We start from the raw sequence: 21,463 nt of genomic DNA on the forward strand, positions 1-21,463 counted from the left end.
AAGCTATTGTTGCCACTTTACAGATGGAGAAACTGAGATACGGAGAAGCCAAGGAGCTTGCCCAGAAACACAGCTGAGACCTGTGTAGCTGGGACTCAAAGGGATTCATAACAAACATTTAGTAACAGCCATTGTTTTTTTATTTAAGAAACATATACATGTCTGTTTTGTTCTAACAAACAGTTCCCTACATATGGTTAACCTGGAGTTTGATTTTTTAAATGACAGTCTGACAGAATTCTAAAATTAAGACAAAAATTAAACAGCTGCTGTCCCTTAGCCTACAATCACTTATTTCTGTAGTAATAGCCCCCCCCTTTTTTTAATGAGAAAGAGAATGTGGCAGGGTAATTGACAGCATTTTAGAGTCTGTGTGAAGGCCAACAATTGTCTAATATAGCCATGTCATATGCTAATATTGATTAAATTCAATGCCGAGATTTTTCAGCAAAGAAAAGAAATTCAATCTATTCGTGTCAGCCAAAGAGGGACCATTTATGGAATTCTTGCTGTTTGTGATTGACTGCTGCTAGGGCAGACACTGGGTAATGCAGTTACTCTCAGTGATTATTTTCTGCTTTCCGTTGGCAATTACAAGTTACAGCAGTGCTCCCTGGGAGCACTCTTTGCTGAGCCGGTGTGTGCGGGCCAACAGCGGAATTACCAGCCGAGCACCAGCAGGCGAGCGAGGCCACCGCTACCCCCACCATCACAACCAGTTCACTCACGTGACAAACAGGCCAACGCTACCACCTCCGCTACAAAAAGTAATTGCTGCTCAATTAAGCAGAAATGAGACTGTCACTCACTGAGGTGGAGACGTGAGAACTGCCTTATCTGGTTCTCAATAGCAGTTTGGGTTTTTGAAAGTTATTTTACAGTTGCAATGACAAAGGGAAATGAAGTCTGCTTTGGCGATGTTACCAGGTGCTCTTCCTTCCATTATGACCTGGATGAATAGCCCCCCAGAGCAAACGCAGTGGCTGGTCTGCTAACTGGTTCTATTACGCAAATGCAGGATTGAAAAAACACCATTCAGTCGAGGGAGCTGCTTAAGACCCAGGGAGGCAGGTGTCTGTCCTCATTCAGACCTTTAGGTGAATCATACAAACTATCTCTAAAGTCAACAACATCCTTTTAGACCAAGGAAACCAGATTCTAATCTAGAATTTTTACTTAAAAATTAGATCTCAGGAACAAGGATAAACTTATTGCCATCGGCTGAACTCTTCTATGGACTTGTTCCTAGTCCCAGTGAATCACCCGAGACAAATGTAATCACATGACAAGATCTTAAGTTGGTTTCAGGGAAAGCAGAACTTTTCTAGAATCTTCTGCTTATTTCTCATGGTCAGGTCACAGGGTAAGTCCCTTCACTTTTCTGTGCTCTGCTTTTCCCTTAAGGGAGTTTTCTAAAATGAAATCACTTCTAAGGAGGACTACTGAGAAAAATGCTATAGGAACAGACCAGAGCAGGGGCTTCCCTGGTGGTCCAGTGGTTAAGAATCCACCTTCCAATGCAGGGGACGCGGGTTTGATCCCTGGTCAGGGAACTAAGGTCCCACATGCCATGGGGCAACTAAGCCCGTGCGCCACAACTAGAGAGCCCACACACTCTGGAGCCCACGGGCCACAACTAAGACCCGATGCAGCCAAAAAAAAAAAAAAAAAAGACCCAGAGCAGAGTCAGGGTTCCTAGAATGTTGGAAGGGACTTGAGCAGCCATGCCATCTTGTCCTCTCTTTGACAGTGGAAGAGATTGAGGGCCTAGGAGGTAGACTTGACTGCCTGCCCCAGGCCACATAGGGCCAGAGAGAGAAGCAAGTCTCTGCGTTCCAGGCCAAGTGCCTCTTTAGAAAATCCTTAAGTGCTGTGTGGAATCCAATGCAAAAAATCACAACTTACTCCTTCAACTTGACACCCAGTGGGTTGTACCGTATTTATTGCCTGTATCTCAGAAAGAGCACTAGCTGATGGGCAAATGGTCTAGGCCATTCCCTCTTGAAATGGGCATCACTGCCATGGCTATATTAAAGCAGGCACCGGTGACATGACATTTATTAAGCATGGACCATCTGTCAGGTGCTGCCCTGATCAGTAAGCTTTCGGATGGGATTCCCATCCACCACCCACCAGTGCCCCCCTGCAAATAAATGAGTAGAGTCGGATCCTTTTATACCCTTCTGCCTAAAAAGTTTTTTCCTCTGAAGCTCAGACACAACAATGGAACTAACCAATGAATCTTCGTCTCCCAAGTATTTCAGAAACTCTACACCTCTGGTGGCCAGAGCAAGAAATCACTTGCAAAGATTTGGGTTGGTGTGCTAAGAGCTAACCTTCTGACCCTTGCAATAAACAAATAGTAAAGTTGTCTTTTGCTAGTCAGTACAAAACTCCCTCTCGCTGCTCTAAAAACCATTTGGAATTGGTCCAGCTAACATATCTGTTGGATGTTTTAGAAATAGATTAAGAGGTCAGCAGGGAAAACGAGACATCTCCAGATGGTTGTCTAAATGGACAATGGTAAGAAGAAAGGAGTGTGGGGTGGGGGATTGGGGGAGTCCGTTGTGGTGAAACAGAAAGAGACTACTTGAGACCACAGAACCACGGAAGCCTAGAGTCACCAGGTGAGGGAGCCTTCAGTTAACAGTAGCAGAAAACCCAAGTCAGTGGGATTATACCATATTGGGCAGTGCGTCTTAAACTTTAAAGTACACATTAATTACCTGGGGATCTTATTAAAATGCAGATTCTGACTCAACAAGTCTAGGATGGGGCCTGGGATTCTGTATTTCTAGCAAGTTCCCAGGTAATGCTGATTCTGCTGGTCCTTAGACCATACTTGTTAGGGTATTTGATAGGCCATGTCCCTGACAAGACAACTGTAGGAGCAAGCTTCAGGATTCCTTATCCAGAGGCTCTACCTTGTCCTCAAGGATCCAGTTTCTTTCCACTTCTCTGCACTGCCAGCTACAGCTTTGGCCAGAGTCGAAGGATGCTTCACCTACTGGTCAAATAATGGCTTCCAGTCATAATCTGGGCTGCTTGCCTCTTCATTCTCGTACAGTAAGTGACAGATTTCTAAGCAAAGCTCTGGAAGTTCACCCCATTGGATCAGCTCAGGTCACGTGCCCACTCACGAGTTGGTGGCTGATCAGAGGAACGGGATAGGTGAAATTTGTTTAAACTCATCAGGCCCCATCTCTCAAGATGGGCAAAGGAGGAGGTTCTCCTGAAGCACAAGGGCTTCATGGGCAAGAAACGGCCAACAGATTTTAAAAATTGGGTACCTCGGGGGGGCACGGAGGCATGGATGCTACGTAGCCAATCAACAGAGGCTTTGGTTATGAGACTTGGCGAAGAGTGTGGGCCCTGCATTCTTTGCCAGTCTTGGGTCCCCTGATGACCTGAAGTGTCTACTGTTTGCAGAGTCACACCCATAAAGCATCCTGACAGTGTCATCCCCGCCCCCCATAATCCACTCAGTGAAGAAAGTAAAACATTTGTGTTTCCTGAGTGAAGTGTGTTTTCCAGTCTCCCTCCTCTGTATTACAGACCTCCTCCCTTGACCCTACCATGTGTATGGCACTGCTACGAGACCCAAATGTTTTCTTGGGGGAATCTAGTAAAATGTACCTACCCTCTGTTTCACTTTCCAAGGTGATAACTAGCTGACCTGATAAACTAAGTGATACCATGTGTGCCCAACAGTGAAATGTGTTGTTTCTCCCAGAGGGACCATAATTAGATTTTTAACTTGTGTTCTCTGGAGTTTCAGCATCTTGAGTTAAAAGACTAAGCCCAGTAATGGGATTCCAGGTGCCGGAACAGGCCCCTGGGAGAAGACATTGCTGGGTAATGGAGCTTTTGGAGCCCCTTAGGCCAGAGCGTGTTGGTAGCCATGTATTCTCACCCAGAGAGAATGCTAGCCCAAGACTGCTGGGAAAATGACTAACAGTTTAAATGCACTTTCCCATAGGGAAGCTTCCTCTAATTGCAGCGCACGCGCACACACACACACACACACACACACGCACGCACGCACACCCACCACCTCCGCCCCTTCCACCATTAGGTAAAAACCATGCTGTTTACAGTTCTGTTTAGAACTTATTCCACTCCAGCTTGCTGGAGTTTGTTTCTCTCCCCCACATTGTAAGTTCCTTGCAGGCGGAACCTTCATGGTGCCAAGCACGGTACTTGGTACAGTGCAGATATTAAATAAATGTGTGTGGCAAGTGGAGCTGAAGTGGTGAGGACAGTCACAAAGCCACACCAAGATGCCTGCCGTGACTGTTCTCCTTACTAGAGATAATCTACAACAAGCATGACGAGCATAGCACCACAGATTCACAGTTGTTTTTGAAATTGAAAGATACCATCAGGAGTGTTCATTTCCAGCCATCAAGAAATACATTCCAAAATGGGGAAGCAACAATAGAATCAAAGATTGAGAACTAATAAAATCTAAGTATAGTTTGTCCCCACATTTATAACACCCTTTCTCAAAAAAGGAAGGGAGGGAGAGAGGAAGAAATTGCTGGCAGGGTGAATACTTTGGCTACTGGGCAGTGGGGCTGAGTGCTGACTTATTTTCTCTTTCTACATAGGTTCTCATAAGATAAAGCAAAATTAAAGTTTAAAACAAGAGTCTTTTGAGGATTACACGGTATTGTCTATATGTATGTTCTATTAAATCCCCATCTGAGAGACAGCCGAGGCAGCCACGTTAGGAGTGGGACACTGCCCGGTCTCCTGATGAAGGCCAGAAGTGCCATCGCTGAGAGGTTCCTGTGTAACCACCGTCATCAGCTCTGACACCCAGAGGAACCCTGTACCAAGGGGGAATTAGAACAATCTTGGCTCCCCTAGAAATCTTGCACTTTTCATTTTTCCCCCAAACTGGCAGGAAAACTATTTAGACTTCCATTTTTAAATATGCTAAGTTTTGCTTAACGCTGGTTTAAATGATTGGATATTGGACCAATAAAAGAATAGTTTCAGGTATAAGTTGAGACTGTAAAAATGTTCTAGAACCTGCTTCCACAGTAAGTTGTAAAAGCTGCTGCTTTGCTCAGAGAACCACTAGAGGTAATTTTCAGTTCCTTAGATCTGGCTGAGGAAGTAAAAAGAGTGGGGAAAGGAGATATTTTTAGTTTTCTTTCCTCAAAATGGGCAATATTCTATTGGAAAAAAGACATAGGAGATCACATGATTTTGTATAGCTCCATTGTGAATGTAAGTTCTTGGGCTTTCAGCTTCTGCCCTGGAAAACACAGGTGGGCGTTTGGAGAAGAGAAACAAAGGGAAATTTCTTTTGTCAGCCCCCAAGAAGCTCATCCTCAGCCTCCCCTGCAAAGGAAGATATGAGGATGAGGCCTTTATCTTCAGGGAATGCTTAGAACTTTCTAGCTGTGGGTACAACTGTACACAAGAGAGAAGCGTCAAGTATAACTCCCTATGAAAAATGAAAAGGTTTAGGTTTAAAACCTAAAAGCGAAAGAAAAACAATTTAAACATAATAACTAAGTAATGGACACCAAATTGTTCTAGATGCCTGTTTTCAACTCTGGCTTTTATAAAACCACATTCTAAGATGACATTTAATAAGGGAAAAGAGCTACATTACCGGCCAGAGGCTTGGTCCATGGTGCCATTTCTGCTATTCCCTGCTGTGTGCCTTTAGGAAAACGACTTAACCCAGCAGGGCACCCGAATAACCTGATTCCAGCCCTGAAAGTCCGGAGTCCCTGGAAACTTCTCAGTCTCAGGAAAATTAGGATGGTCTTTCACTCTCCTTAGCCATGCTGAGTCTTCTTTTACTCATTTATAAAATAAGGGAATTGGATTAGATCATCTCTTAAGTCCCATGTAGCTCCAGATAATACTGATTACCTTAAGTCGTTCCATTATTTTATTTGTTTATTTACACATACTTGGACGAGTTTACCAAAGATCTGAGGAAGCTTATGAGGATAAGCAGTATAAAATCAAAAAACTTAAGTAGATTTTTAAAACCAGCGTCACAAAAACATCTAGAATAGAAGAACAAGACCAAGGGTGAAGTGTAACATAGATATGCTGCCTTTTGATCCAGTAATTATTAAAATTGAGTGGCAAATCTGGCCCTGAGCTTCCTGTCAGTCAAAGCAAGAGGGAAAACATAATATATATGTGATACACATTATCCATGAGGGAAAGTATCAATTTCTCTGGGCAATAAAAGATCTTTCTGGGATACTGTCTGAAAGAAACTTTACACACTCATCCTTATGTAGAGGACATTGAATCCTGTCAGAAACACTGCACTTAAGAGTATCCTGAGGGTAAAAGGAATAACGACTCTCATATGGCTGTTTTTTGAATGTCTGTCAATGTAAGCAGAGGGTATTATACCAAAACAAACTCAGTGGAAATAATCCTAGCGTCTGCCAAAACAATATGGTACAAGAAGATATTTTTAAAGTTGCCTTGAAGAAGAGAAAACCTACATAATCTAGAACACCTGGTGTACTACATGGCCATCAAACAATCCTCTCTAAATATCTTTCAGTCAGACTTTTTCTTGGTGTTCAAGAAATCTAAGATTGTAAATCATGGAAGAGAAGCTTAAAACTGGATCTCAGATAGAACCACTCTAAGGGTTCATTGTCCCTGGTCTTGTGGGGGGCCGCGCACTGGATCCCTTTCCTCATGCCTTCCCCTCCCCCCACCCAACGCCCACATTGCAGGCCCTCTTACTTCTCCCAAATGGAGTTCTCAGGACTAGTTTCCTCTCTCTTTTTAACAAATTGAAAAAAATATCAGCCCATAATATATAGATTCCTCATATTACTGTCCAAAACTATTTATCATGAAACTTCTAATTCAGAATTTGATTTGGATTTTATCTTTTTAAAAATATTTATTTATTTATTTGGCTGTACCAGGTCTTAGTTGCAGCACACAGGATCTTCATTGCCACATGCTGGGATCTTCATTGCAGCATGCGGGATCTAGTTCTTTGACCAGGGATCGAACCTGGGCCCCGTGTTGGGCACCTGAGTCTTAGCCACTGGACCACCAGGGAAGTCCCTGGATTTTATCTTTAAATAACTAAATGTCTATTAAAGTGTTTTGTCCTCAGTAAGCTCAAACTCCCAAGAGTGAATTCAAGTCTCTACCTTGAACTATATGAGAAATTTTAAGGCCTTAGATAAAAGTATGGTAGTCTTTGCAAGCTAATAGGGTTTCTCCGAGTAGTTATTGCCTGGGGAATGTGGGTGGGGATTTTGGAAGAGAACTTTCTTCCTTTTCCATGGCAAATGCCAAGGATTGTGAACTTTTCTTTTTTATACCTACATACAGATGTAAAGACAGGGAAATTAAGAAATTAGATCCAGGTGAAGGTGAATGAGCATCTTGCAGAAGCAGGGTCCTTTTTAAAAATTAACTTTTTTGGCTTTGTTTTGCTTTTATTATTGTTACAAAGTCATTGTATGCTAATAATTAAAAATTTAAACAATAAAAAGGGTAAAAAGTTAAAAGTAATGTTTCTCTTCTCACAAAGGAAGATATGCTTCTTACATATCTGATGCAAAAATGATCAAAGATGGTCTGTGAAGGATCTGAATGCTGATTTAACAAATAACATTACTTTTTTTCCAAAAAGTAGTTACAAGCTACTGACTGAGTATAAAAGTCATGGTTCTCAACTGGATCTCAAATCAAAGAATGCACCTTATCATTTCATAACCAAGACCCTTACTCACTTAACACAGGCTGCCTAACATGGGTAGCCTAACATGACAGCAGGCAAAATATTCCAGAAGGAAGAAATGTGTCTTGAGTAGTTAACTAGCAAATGCAAAGATTCATTAGGAAATCCTGTGAAATTCAAAAACCTATATTACCATGATCTATAGTAATTTAGATTTTCTAAGATACAACTTGAGATGTCTTGATATGAGATGGTAGATCTATTAGATTCAGGTTTTTTAAGTTGGTGGGATTCTTCAGGTGGTTAAAAGTTCCAAAACTATATTAAGGTTATTGGGTATTGAGAAGTAGAGTATAAATGACACCAAATTCAGCAAGGAGAAAGAAAATAACTCCCTCAATACTTGCCTCACTTTTATCTTCATGGGTCCTTTTGAGGGAATCAAGACCACCATAGCAGGGATGTCTTTTTCTGTTCCTCAGTGTTGGTGGCAGCTGGAATTCTGAAAGTCTGAGAGCTGGAAACATCTATAGGTTCTTCTCTCATATGACTGGAGGTTGAGGCTGACTGTTGGCTGAAGGTCTAGCTGGGACTGAGGGTCAGAATACCCACACATGGCTTTTTCCTGTGGCTTTGGCTTCTTGAAAACATGGAAGGTGGGGTCCAAGGGCAAGTGTCCTGAGAGAATGAGCCAGGTGGAAGTTATATCCTTTTTATGACCTAGCCTTGCAAGTCATATATCATCAGTTCGACCATGCTCCATTGGTGGGCAGTCATACCAATATTCTAGGGGAGGGAATACAGACCTAGGGGAGGTCTATAGACCTCCATCTCTGGGTGGAGAAGTGTCAGGCACATTGCAAAAAGATCATATGGGATGGGATAAATGTGTCAATGTGGCCATCTCTGGGAAATACAATCTGCCATACCATCCAAGAGAGGAGAGGTTATAGTTAGTAATAACATTAATGCTAGGAAGGTCCACTAGACATGGTTAATGGCGTGCCTCTTTTGTCAGATCCTGGACTAGCCCCATGCAAAATCAGAGATATAGGTAAGGCATATCTTCAAAGATGTGTACCTGCCCCAGCCTTCTACTTCTGTCTTCTATTTTTGCTTCCTTCTCTCCCAAAGGCTCATTGTTCCCTAATGCCTCCTAGATGCCCAGGCTCCTCTACCTTCCATACAAACTTATCCTTGGCTGTCCCATTCCACCAAGACCCTCCAGGAGATCTCACTTTCACTTGCTAAAGTGAAAATAGCTTAACTTTTTAGCCATCTCAGAGAATAAACACATTTCTACAGTATGAGGGCTTTGTGAAAACAATGTCATATGCCAAGGCATGGTCTGGGGAACTGGTGAAGCCAGTAAAGCTCTTGATAACTTGTGCTTTTAGGGAATTTACTCCTTTCTTCAAAAAAGCAAAAGAGTGTCCTTGATATTCATCCAACTGTTAACTCTTGTTATCTGTGGAATTGTGTTTGGCTTTTATTTTATCCTTTTGTATTTTCAATCTTTTGTAAGTTTTCCACAAAGAATGTGTATTGATTTTGTAATTTGGAAGCAAAGCTATTTTTAAACGGGTTTATTGAGATATAATTCACATACCCTACAACTCACCTGTTTAAAATGTACAATTCAGTTGCTTTAGTATATTCACAAAGTTGTGCACCCATACCACAGTAAACTTTAGAACATTTTTATTACCTCAGAAAGAAACTCCATACCTCTTACCTGTCATTTTCTCAACCCATCCCGCATCCTATACCCCTTATTTTCTGTCTATATAGACTTGCCTAGACTGGACCTTTCATATAAATGGAATCATATAACACGTGGTCTACGTGACGGGCTTCATCCATGTTTTTAAGGTTCATACATACTATAGAATGTATCAATACTTCTTTTCCATTTATTGCTGAACAATATTACATTGTATGGATATATCACATTTTATTTATCCATTCATCAGTTGAGGGACATTTGAGTTGCTTCTACTTTTTGGCTATTATGAATAATGCTACTATGAACATTCATATACAATCTGTGAATGGACACGTCTTCATTTCTGTCTAGGAGTAGAATTGCTTAGATCATATGGTAACTCTCTTTAACCACTTGATGAAACACCAAACTGTTTTCCAAAATGGGTGCATCATTTTACATTCACACCAGCAGTGTATAAAGGTTCTAACTTCTCCATTTCCTTGCTAACATGAATTATCATCTGTCTTTTTTATTCTAGTCGTTCTACTGGATGTAAGGTGACATCTCATTGTGGTTTTGTTTTGCATTTCACAAATGGTTAATGATGTTGAGCATTTTTTTCATGTGCTTGTTGACCATTTGTACATCTTAGGAGAAATGTCTATTCGAATCCTTTGCCTTTTTTTCAATTGGGTTGTCTTTTTTAATGGAGTTGTAGTAGATCTTTATGTATTTTATTTTATTTTTAAAATGTATTTATTTTTTGGCTGTGTTGGGTCTTAGTTGCAGCACTCGGGCTCTTTGTTGTGTCACGTGGGCTTCGCTCTAGTTGTGATGAGCAGGCTCCTGAGTGCATGCGTTCTGTAGTTGCTGCATGCGGGCTCTTTAGTTGTGGCACACGGGCTTAGTTGCCCCATGGCGTGTGGGACCTTAGTTCCCCGACCAGGGATCAAACCCGTGTCCCCTGTATTGGAAGGCGGATTCTCAACCACTGAACCACCAGGGACGTCCCTTTATGTATTTTAGATACAAGTCCCTTATCAGATATATGATGTGCCAGATTTCTTCTCCTATTCAGTGAGTTGTCTTTTCACTTACTGATGTCTTTTGAAGCACAAAAGTTTTAAATTTTGATGATGCCCAATTTACCTATTTTCTTTTGCTGCTTGTACTTTGTGCAATATATAAAAACCCATTGCCTAATAAAGGGTCACAAAGATTTACCCCCATATTTTCTTCTAACAGTTTTATAGTTTTAGCTATTACATTTAGGTTTGATCCACTTTGAGTTACTTTGCACATGATGTGAGGTAAGAGGTGTAACTTCATTTTTTTGCATGCGGATATCTAATTGTACCATTTGTTGAAGACACTATTCTTTTCCCCATTGAGTTGTTTTGGCACCCTTGTCAAAAATCAATTGACATACATGTTTATTTATGGTATTTTGTTTCCACAAAGATTTGTTTCTAGTTTATCAGTTTTACTCACTGATCTATATGTCTACCATTAATGCCAATACCATAGTGTCTTGGACACAACAGCTTTGTAGTACATTTTGAAATTGGGACATGTGGGTTCTCCAACTTCGTTCTTCATTTTCCAGATTGCTTTGGCTGTTCTGGATCCCTTGTATTCTCATATGAATTTTAGGATCAGTTTGTCAACTTCCACAAAGAATGGGATTTTGAAAAGGATTGTACTAATATAGATCAATTTGTGGAATACTGACACCTTAACAATATTACATCTTCTGATCCACTAACATGTGATGCTTTTCCATTTATTTAGGTCTTCTTTAATTTCTTTCAGCAACATTTTATAGATTTCAGAAAAAGAGTTTTGCATGCATAATTTTGTTAAATCTACTAAACAATAACTTTTTGTTAAATTTATTCCTAAGTATTTTATTCTTTCTTGGTGCTATTGCAAATGTAGTTATTAATATAACTTTGGTTGGTTCATTGCTACCATACAGCAATATAATTGAGTTTTGTGTGTTGATCTTGTATTCTGCAACCTTGCAGAACTCATTTATTAGTTCTAATAGTTTTTTAGTGGATTTTTAAGGATTCTCTATACACAGGGTCATGCAAATAGAGATAATTTTATCTCTTCATCTTCAATCCATACAACTTTTATTTCATTTTCTGGCTTAATTGCCCTGGCTGGACCTTCCAGTACAGTGTTGAATATAAAAGGTAAGGGTTGACGTCCTTGTTTTGTTCTTGATCTTAGGGGGAAAACATTCAGCTTTACACCATTAAGTATGATATTGGCTTTGGCTTTTCCATAGATGTCTTTTAACAGATTGAAGAAGTTCCCTTCTATTCCTTGTTTGTTGAATGTTTTTATCAAAAAGTGGTGTTGAATTTTGTCAAATGTTTCTTCTGTATCTATTGAGATGATTATGTAGTTTTTGTCCATATTCTATTGGTGTGGTGTACTACACTAATTGATTTTCAGATGTTAAACCAACCTTGAATTCCTGGGATAAATCCCACTTGAGCATAGTGTATCATCTTTCTATATATTGCTAGTATTTTGAGAACTTTGGGGTCAATATTCAGGAGAGATATTGCTCTATAGTTTTCTTTCCTTGTGATATCTTTTGTCTGATTTTGATATCAAAGTTAAAGTGCCTCACAGAATGAGTTGAAAAGTCTTTCCTTCTATTTTTTGGAAAAGTTGGTGAAGAATTGGTATTGATTACTCTTTAAATGTTCGATAGAATTCATCAGTGAAGAAATCTGGGCTTGGGCTTTTCTTTGTAAGAGGTTTTTGATTCTCAACTCAATCTCTTTACTTATTTTAGGTTTAGTCAGGTTTTCTGTTTTCTTCTTGAGTAAATTTGGTAGTTCATTTCTTTCCAGTGATTTTTCCGTTTCATCTAAGTTACCTAAATTGTTGGCATACAGTTGTTCATAGTATTCCTTCATAATGCTTTTTATTTCTGTAAGGTCAGTAATAATATCCCTCTTTCATTTCTGATTTTAGCAATTTGAGTTTTCTCTCTTTTGTTTAGTTTAGCTAAAAGTTTGTCAATTCTTGTTGATCTTTTTGAAAGATCAACTCCTGGCTTCACTGCTTTTATCTACTGGTTTATGTTCTCTATTTCATAACTTTCTTCTCTGATCCTTTTTATTGCTTTCCTTCTGCTTGCTAAAAAAGCTGTTTCTGAGTTATTGAAAAGAAGAAAAACTTATTTATCCAATATACTATTGATGATCATTTGGATTATTTCCAGATTGAAGCTACTATGGATAAAGTTGTATGAACATTTTTAACATGTATTTATATGAATATATATTTTCATTTATCTTCAGTAAATAGGTAAATATCTAGAGAAGGATTAGGAGTGAGGTAGGTGTATATGAATATATTTTTTCATTTATCTTCAGTAAATAGGTAAATATCTAGAGAAGGATTAGGAGGTAGGTGTATGTTTAACTTTTCAAAAAACTGTCAGTTTTCCAAAGTAGTTGTACCATTTTACCTGCCAACCAGAATCATCACACCTTCCCAACATTCAGTATTGCTAGCCTTTTTCCATTTAGCCCTTCTGCTAGAAGTATAGTGGTATCTTCTGGTTTTAATTTGCATTCCCTTGATAATCAATGAGATTGATCACCTTTTCACTTCTGTCAAAGTGAAGTGAATTTCTGCTCAAATTTTTATCCTCATTTCTATTGGGATGCCTGCCTTTTTCTTAATGATTTGAGTTCTTTATATATTCTGCGTATGTATCCTTTGTCAAATAAATTATAGTACTGATGGGGTTCAGGACACACACTACCTCAAAATATGGTACCTTGGCATATTGAATATGTCAAACTGAAGGAATTTGAGAAATTGCATGTGCAGGAAGGACTTTCTGATCTCCTCCTGAAGTAGGTCATAAAAACCCTCTTACCTCTCACATGTCGTCAAGTGAGAGATGGCCTCCCAATATTCAGAGGAAAAGAGCATCCTTGTCTCTAAAGATGAAGGGACACAGAGAGGAATCTGAATGAACGGGCCTTGCTAAGTTTCCCCCAGTTTACTGCACTTACCTCATACCCTTTGTCCTATCATATCTTTTCACAACTTTCCACCCTTCATCAAACCTAGCATAAAAACACCCAGATTTAACCATTTCCTCAAGTCTCCATTTCCTTATGAAGGCTCCTGTGTCACATAAAACTTGCATTAAATAAATCTGTATGCTTTTCTCTTGTTAACCTGTCTTTTGTTATAGGGTCCCAGTTAAGAACTTACAAGGGAGGAGATATGGGGATACATGTATATGCATAGCTGATTCACTTTGTTATAAAGCAGAAAGTAACACACCATTGTAAAGCAATTATACTCCAATAAAGATGTTTTTTTTAAAAAGAAAAGAACTTACAAGGGTAGAGGAAAAAGATATTTTTCCTCCTTTACAGTAAAAATATTTTTCCTCCCTTACAGTACATTTACACAATGGACTACTAGACAGCAATCAAAGTGAATGAACTATTGCTATATACAGTTAATGTGATAAATTCACAGACATAAAAATGAGCAAAAGAAGGCATTATAAAAGAGTATATACTGTGTAATTCTATCTGCGTAAAGTTCAAAAACTGGCAAAACTACCCTACTGTGTTATAAGTCAGGAAAGTAGTTCCCTTTAGAATATTGGGTAATAACTGAGATGTTGCATATGGAGCTCTCTGGGGTCCTAGTAACGTTCTGTTTCTTCAACAGATCACTGGTTACATGGGGGAGCTCACTTTGTGAAAAATCCATTGAGTTGTCACTTTGTGGTTTGTGCACTTCTCTGAACGTTATGCTTGAACAAACAATTAAAAAGAAGGAAAACTGTGTTCTAGAGAAAATGTGGTAGTTACCAAATACTTGGTATTTACTAGCACGTTCTCTACATATGATGCATTTCTCACTTATTGTATTAAGGTGTTTTTTTTCCTTTGCACTAAATATTTTCCTTTTGTGCATACTTTCTTTATATTATAAGACTAAAATTTCATCTAATAATAGGTCAATAGCAGAGTTTAATTTTTCCTTTGCTCCGGACTGTAGACACCTTGGCAAATGACACGGTCTGAGTTCCCAAGGGCTATAAGATTGTAAAATCTGCCCCTTCCCCATCAATCTCATAATGCTGAATACAGTGCTCCTGCAATGAAATGCCGCCGCTAACACCACTGGAGCTGCCCCCTTAGGAATTCATTGTAAAAGGGTTTCACTGTACTTTGTAAAGCAATTTGGAATCCTTCATGATGAAGGGTTCTATATAAGAAGGTAATATAATGGACTTGGCTTTCAACTTCTTTCACTTAAGCCTTCACAGAAACATGAATCTACTATATTAGCATCATAAACCAATAGGTGCTATACAAATGCTGAATAGAAATATTCTGGGTGAATAAAATTGCAAATATAGCCATGTATTAGCTAAGTGCTTTACCAATTATTATGCAGATGAGGGTTAATAAGGCAATTATACGTAATTAAAATAATAATAATAATAATGCTACATTCTTCTAATTCTCTTGGCACGCATTGACTTAGTTATTTGGTGTGTGTCTGCCTCCTGAATCCCAAGTCTAAATGCAAATGCAAAGAACCTACTGTACAGCACAGGAAACTCTACTCAATATTTTGTAATAACCTGTAAGGGAAAAGAATCTGAAAAAATACACACACACACACACACACACACATATGTAGGGGAGTTCCTTGGTGGTCCAGTGGTTAGGACTTGGCGCTTTCACTGCCTTGGCCCAGAGTTCAATTCCTGGTCAGGGAACTAAGATTTCATAAGCCACGTGGAGCGGCCAAAAAAAAAAAAAAAGAACATATATATATATATAAATGAATTGCTGTGCTGTACACCTGAAACTAACACAATATTGTAGATCAACTATACTTCAATTAAATAATTAAAAATAAAGAAAATGCAAATTCACATGAGATGCCTCTTTGGAAGGAAACCGTCTTCCTCTGAGTTGAAACCAGACAGAAGCCCCAGCAAGTTAGGAGGGACAGGGGCAGAGGAAGCCTCTCTCATACATGAGATTGACTTGATGTATTTAAAGAGGCCATGGTACTTGCAGGCCCTAGAAAATATGTAATACTGCCCAGAGTTACTTTTATGCTTCTCAGCATTTCTTTTGGTGACTAGATTCTCCAGTGCTTCCCAACACTATGATCACCAGGCCTTGCATCATTAAACAGTTGCTGTACTTCACCCCAAAGATGATGATGAGCAGAAATACCCAATGTCATCCCTACATGGAGTCTAAAAAGTTATTAGAATGCTTTTGATAAAAGGTGTGTTAATATGAATCATTATTACCATACTGTTCTTTCTTTATAACATCTTTGGGGACCGAGCGGTGATCCCCACTTCTATAGGATCTGTAGTCCGAACAAAATTATTCTGTGGGTCTTCAAGTTCAGATTTACAGAGTAATGTACTAAATCTACAATTATTAGTTTTGCATGTATGTCAGATGAACTACTCAGCTTTATGGGTGAAAAAGAGGTATTTCTATTTCAAGCTCTTATTTTTGATCCTTACCGTGATGGGACAGAGCACAGTAAGGATCTTGCTAGACGCCGATTTTCTTGCAGCCCCAATGCACAAAATGATATAAATCATCAATCCTTTTGCAGAAATCTTCAAATTTCACTTTAGATAGGCACAAAAATTTGAAAATGGTGGGGAGGAGAGATTGCACAGACTCGAGAGGATGCTAAAGACAGGATGATGAGCAGCTGTTTCCTGTCTCACTGAGGATGGGGCAGGGCTTAACTGAAGTGGGAAGGGTGGGGGTTTATGTCTAAAAGGAGCCGCATTGAAATGTGCAAGTCCCATATCTCAAGGAAAGCCTAGAATGAACCCCATTCTTGGCTCTATTCCTTTTGGTTGCAACATCACAGGTATTTTACAAGAAATAGCATATTCTTTGCAAGAAGATTCTGGTCTTAAGGTTGTCCAGTGGGTTCCAGAGCTCTTTTTGATAAGGAACACTTTGTTCAAGGAAATCTTATAATGAAACCCCAAACAGAAAACAAATTGAAGCCCTGCAAGGGAACCTTCAGCAGTCTGTTTCCTCAGCTCTAGTCTAGTGTTAGGTAGATCTACACACACTTCAGTGACGTCTTCATGGAGAAGATGGGATGTGAACCAGGCTTTACATGGCCAATAGACTCTGCCTGGATGATGTGTCTCTCAGGTTTCAATGCAGGAAAAATAAACCACTCCAGGCATGTCAAGCAGAAAGAGATGCGACACAGGGAATTATGTGCCTACAGTATCATTGGAAGGACTGGAGGAATAAGTCAGGGGTTCTTTTGGCTTCAAGGTCACACTACAGTAGTTGTGATGCAGAGATCAGGAAACTGCCAAGACTGTACTGCCACCAATCTGGCCACTCCAGGGCCACCCACCACACGTGAGCTGGTAGAGCTGGGCTGCTGCAGCCAGTGTCAGTGTCTGTGTTAAGCAGCAACACTGCAGGAAGATAGCATCTGTCTCCTCCTGCCTTCTGATCTTCATGCGAGAGCATCTCACTGCAGAACCTGAATTGAACCACAGCCTCAGAGAAGTCTGGGAATAGAGCTTTTAGCCTGTTTTCATTCTCTATGACACAAGATGGAACCTAGAAGAAGCCGACTGGATCCAGTCCAGAAGAAATGGGAAGAGGCAGTGTTTGGGGAGAGACTTAGCGAAGGTGGAGCTGATGCAAACCGGAGGACCAATTCTGGGTCAAGTGGAAATCTGCAGCCTCGCTGTGAAGTCAGTAAGAAGCCTTGAATGGATAAATGGAGGGCAAGGAATCACTTGCCATAGAAAGTTTAAGAATAGCCCAAGCAATCTTTTTAGGATGATTTGAGATGCAGTCTTTTATTTCTTTCCTGTTTTATCGCATAAGTAATCTATGTTCATTGTAAAAATATTAGAAAATGCATTAATCCAAAAAGAAAAATAAAAGTCACTCATAATCCCACCATTGGGAGATAATCATATGTTGGTGAATCTCTTTGCAGATATTCCAGGGTTTCCTTTACTATGATATCATGGTTTTTAACTTTTTTTAACTTACGAACAACTTTCCACTTTAATAAATGGCCGTCTAGCGACAATGTCAATATGTTACCAGCCGTACTGTCAATAGGATTCTGTTATAGGGATGTCTCCTATTTTATTTAGTAAATACTTTATTTTAAAGCCCGTCTTTGTTGGACATTCCAATATTTTAGATTAATAGTGATGGAATGAATAGAAAATGCAGTATTTCAGAAAGGGGTCGAATTGTGAGGTGCTAAAAGCAAAAATATCAATGAGAGGGGAGATGTAGCAAAGCTCATAATGTGTTAAAGCTGGAAAGAACTTAGAGGTCATCCTCGTCCATCTTCCTCATTTAACAGATGGGTGCAGTCGAGACCATATTTCACTCACGTTATCCTGAACTCATCAGTCCTTGTTCTCCATCCTTCTTTCATCTTTCCTAAGCCTTGTGTACGATTCATAGTGAGATCCAAATCTAAACAACTGACAGAAAATATGACTTAAAGAACAAGGTCAACAAAAACCCAAGTTATTACAATTCAGTTCACTCAGTGCATCTAGCGTTTATTGAGAGGCTTCTCAGTGGTTAATACAGTGTTTGGGGAGAAGGGGATGTAAAAAAAAATTCGGATACTGACCCTACCCTCAAAGCACCTACTGTCTTATCTCCTTTGATGAGAAGGAAGGCTTCAGGCATGTTGAAGCACCTGCCGGTCTTTTATGTGGGAATGGCCTTGGGTCCCAGAAAAATTCCCTCCACAATTCCTCACCTCTTGGGTTTTGGTTGTAAGAAAGCAGGAAAGTGAGAAGGAACTGTATAAGGTTTTCTGTTTTCCAGTACAAGAACATTTAAGACATGATCTCTGATATTTTTCTTGTCTAGACATTCTCATCTTTTTACTTTTTAATAAAGCAATAGGCAGTTATCCCTTGTGGTTTGTAGCTACAGTTCATTATCAGAGGAACGCCTGGCTTTTAAACGGCGTTAACACTGAAATCCTCTTCTCTTGTCTCTTTCTAGTAAAGATTTCCTTGTCTTGATCCTCTCTCTCCACATATTGATCACACATTGCCTGCTTCAAAGTGTTCTCTTAATCATTCCACTTTTTCCAAGGGAATATCTAACTCTTAATATGCTGCAGGTTTCCTATTACACTTCCTTTGCCTTAAAAATATCTTGAAAGAGTAAATCTGCCAATAAAGAAACTACCCAGACCAAAAAAAGCCCTTCCACAAATTCTCCCAAATGGAGCTGGACTGTAAGCAGAGAAAATGTAGCAGTGACATTCGAACACTGTGTCCGAGCTCCTGGACCCATACGTGGACTGGTCCAACTCCAGTGGAAGCCTCAGCCTGTCACTCCCTCGCCACTTGACTGGTACCTTCTGAGATCTCAGCTGGATGCACTGGAAGCTGTTTGGGGATAATGAATTCCAAGCATGGTTTGAGATCTAGTCATTTTGCCTTGTTGTTCTTGTATTCCTTCTGTTTAACAATTTGTAGCTTTTAATGTTTTTGGTCAGAGTTATAGCTCTTAAGCAGATGGTTGTAATCAGTCCCCAGGGGTGAGCCTTGGAGGGAAATTGGATGGGAGACTCAGCAAGGAATGAGAATTCTGTGACTCACTCTGCTCGACCTCAGGGCCAGCAGTGAGGGTGCTGATTGCTCTCAACCTGTTCTTGGGCAAGTAGTAAATGTTGATTGATCTTTCCTCAGACGGTAGGGACGATATCCACATAAGAGAACATGAAAAATAGTATGTGCCAAAAATGTATTCACGGGAGCCAAACGCATGCGTGCTTAGAATCGAGTTGCTGAATCCAGTCCATTTGTCATTCTTTTTATGTCCGAGTTTTAGTAACAGGATGTTTACAAATAGTTTACATTCCTCTTGGGACATCTTCCCTAACCAAATGTCATACTAGTGTTAGCCGGGAGTTATTTGGACTTGCTCAGTTCTTGTTTCCAGCCCCATGATTTAGGCTATTTATGTAAGCAGAATCCTGCATTGAAGATAATGGGCTTCTCTTGTCTGTCCATAAGGAGAAAAATTATTAGATCAGTGGGAATTTTACAGAGTATCTTATTAAATCCTCAGACGTTAAATATTTCAGTTACTTGGAATGCACACATGATAGAAGCAAACTTCAGCTGACATTCAAAAGCATATTTGATGAAAATGTCAATGCTGACATTTATTTTTATTAATATTATTTTATGTAATGCTATTCTCTAAGGAAATTATATTTATCAGGCCTTTCTTTTTTTCTCTAAACCCTTTCATTGTACTCCAAAATATCTTTCTTTTCTGGTTATAGAGTGGTAGATCTTTATTGTAGAATATTTGAAAAACAGAGAGAAGTATAAAGAAAACTAAAAAGTACCTATGATTCTTCAATCCTGGGATCTTCAGTTTTTTAAAAGATAGTCAACAGTGAACACTACGTGAAACCTTGTAAAACTTTAAAAATTGTTTCTGAATTGAATATTTCCCAGTTTAAACCCTGATTCATTCTTCTGATAGAAATCTTACCCTTAAGTGTCAGGGCTCCCTGATGCCACACATCAAATGGAGCTTAGTTCTAGAATGACTCCTTTTCAGATAAGTAGACAAGAAGATGGGCAAGAGGTCGTTTAGCCTGGTTCCTTTTACTGGAGTCATGGTTAAACTACTATTTCCTTTTTTTTTTTAAATAAATTTATTTTATTTATTTATTTTTGTATGCATTGGGTCTTGTGTGTGCAACCCAATGCGTGTGCATTACTGCACACGGGCTTTCTCTAGTTGCGGCGAGCAGGGGCTACTCTTCGTCACGGTGTGAGGGCTTCTCATTGCGGTGGCTTCTCTTGTTGTGGCTCGCGGGCTCTAAGCGAGCGGGCTTCGGTAGTTGTGGAGCACGGGCTTTGTTGCTCTGTGGCACGTGGGATCTTCCCGGACCAGAGATTGAACCCGTGTCCCCTGCACTGGCAGGCAGATTCTTAACCACTGCGCCACCAGGGAAGTCCCACACTATTTCCTTTTTAATGTAATATTCTGAGAATAAAATCTAGAACCATGCATGCAATAGAGGAGATCACTCAGTTGTAATAAGAGAATATATTCAATAGGTTAGAAAATGAAGCCTCCGCCTTAGCTGCAAGGAGTCCTGGGCGGTGAGTATTCTGAGTTGGACATATTGCTGCTGTGGGCAAAATGGTGTTTCTGAAGTGAGGGGCAAGAAGAGAGTGAATAGCCGGTAGGCAGCCAACGAGTCTGCTGAGGCAATGTTGCTCACAGAGCCAGTCGGGGCAAATCTGGGACACTAACTGGAGGCCTCTAACCCCACATGCCACAAGCTTTGAACTAAGTGGACTTCTTATGCCCACTTTTCCATATAAACCTGAAACCAGATGAGCAAGACAGTTAGGTTTTAGAATTGTTCAACGTAAGTAGTGAAAGATAAAGTAATATTCTTTTAACAGGGTACATGGAGTTTTTACTGAACCAAACCATGTAGATGTATTTATGACTGAATTCACCTCCTATCTCCAGCCAGGTCTCTGGAAGTAAATTCTTTCCAGATACAACCATGCTAAGATCCATGCCAAGAAATGCTTATTCTAGAGCCAGTAGTTTTTCCCACAAGCAACTTCTAAACTGAAAAATACACTCTGGCTGATAAACATCAGATAAACATCAAAAACCTATGTATTTAATTCAACAAATTTTTATACTGGTATAACTTAATTCTACGGGTTTGTGTATAGATGTAATTCTAGTCTTGTAGTATATCCTTCATTTAATGTGCTTCATATATATCTTGATTCTAAAATTCTCTCTCAAGTGACATTTCTGTAGCTTTTTCTTAGGCGTATGCCTTCCGATCCCTGTTTGAAAGTGAAGGCATTCTCCAGCTAATACCCACCACCTGGAATGCTAAGCTGAGAACCTGCTAATTATTCATCACCTCTCCATTCTTTGCCTTCTTTTTCCTCCTATTTACCACCTCAATTCACT

The 21,463-nt window shown here is 39.6% G+C and overlaps 1 long non-coding RNA gene across 3 annotated transcripts in view; it reads left to right on the plus strand.

Annotated features, from left to right (window-relative positions):
* The window catches only part of LOC109548524 (uncharacterized), a 150,945-nt gene that overhangs the window by 111,174 nt on the left and 18,308 nt on the right, over positions 1–21,463 (plus strand). The window lies entirely within an intron of this gene.

Source organism: Tursiops truncatus, chromosome 9 (genome assembly GCF_011762595.2).
Source record: "Tursiops truncatus isolate mTurTru1 chromosome 9, mTurTru1.mat.Y, whole genome shotgun sequence".
Classification (NCBI taxonomy): Eukaryota; Metazoa; Chordata; class Mammalia; order Artiodactyla; family Delphinidae; genus Tursiops; species Tursiops truncatus.